Source organism: Neomonachus schauinslandi, unplaced genomic scaffold (genome assembly GCF_002201575.2).
Source record: "Neomonachus schauinslandi unplaced genomic scaffold, ASM220157v2 HiC_scaffold_2128, whole genome shotgun sequence".
In the NCBI taxonomy this organism is placed as follows: Eukaryota; Metazoa; Chordata; class Mammalia; order Carnivora; family Phocidae; genus Neomonachus; species Neomonachus schauinslandi.
The window spans coordinates 4,806-6,243 of NW_025410818.1; positions in this window are offsets into that span (position 1 = coordinate 4,806).

Here is a 1,438-nt window from a genome sequence, read left to right on the forward strand (position 1 = left end):
CCTTTTTCAACCAACATCTTATCAATCCCTTATAAAAAAAAAAAAAACAAACATTTTTATTTTTCATTTTTAGAGTCATATTCTATCCCTTCATAGTAGTTACCCGTATTTTTGGCTTATATATATAAGTTGTTCTCTCTTTAAAATTTTGAGATAGTTTCTTCTAACAGATCAAAATATACCCTAAATCTCTAGTATATGGTGTTTTCTATTCCCCTGCCTGATCACATCCTCTCCCTTTTTTTTTCTTTTTTTTTTTTAAATCCTCTCCTTTCTTTTTTCAAACAACTTCTTATCAATTCCTTTTATAAAATTTTTTATAATTTCCATCTTTACAGTCATATTCCATCCCTTCATCATATCAACCCTTATTTTTGTACATATATAAGTTTTTCTTTCTTTAAAATTTTGGGAGGCACTTTCTTCTAAAAGACCAAAATACACCCCAAATCTAGTGTGTGGCACTGATCTATATACCAGCCTGATCATATTTGATCACATTCTGGTTTTTTGTTGTTGTTGTTTTGTTTTGTTCGTTTTTGTATTTATCTTTATCTTTTTCTTTTTTTTCTTTTTCTTTTTTCTCTCTTTCCCTTTCTTTTCCCACTGCTTCAGGTTTTTTCTGATTTGTTTAGAGTATATTTTCTGGGGACGTTGTTACTCTGCTAGCATTTTGTTCTCTCATTAATCTATTCTCCTCTGCACAAAATGACAAGACAGAAAAAATCACCTCAACAAAAAGAACAAGAGATAGTACCGATTGCCAGGGACCTACTCAATACGGACATTAGTACGATGTCAGATCTAGAGTTCAGAATCATCACTTTAAAGATACTAGCTGGGCTTGAAAAAAATATGGAAGTTATTAGAAAAACCCTTTCTGAAGAAGTAAAAGAACGAAAATCCAACCAAGTAGAAATCAAAAAGGCTATTAATGAGGTGCAATAAAAAATGGGGGCGCTAACTGCTAGAATAAATGAGGCAGAAGAGAGAATCAGTAATATAGAAGATGAAATGATGGAAAATAAAGAAGCTGAGAAAAAGAGAGATAAACAACTACTGGATCACGAGGGCAGAATTTGAGAGATAAGCGATACCATAAGATGAAACAACATTAGAATAATTGGGATCCCAGAAGAAGAAGAAAGAGAGAGAGGGGCAGAAGGTATAATGGAGCAAATTATAGCAGAGAACTTCCCTAATTTGGGTAAGGAAACAGGCATCAAAATCCAGGAGGCACAGAGAACCCCTCTCAAAATCAATAAAAATAGGTCAACACCCCGACATCTAATAGTAAAACTCACGAGTCTCATAGACAAAGAGAAAATCCTGAAAGCAGTTCAGGAGAAGAGATATGTACCTACAAGGGTAGAAACATTAGATTGGCAACAGACCTATCCACAGAGACCTGGCAGGCCAGAAAGGACTGGCAGGATAT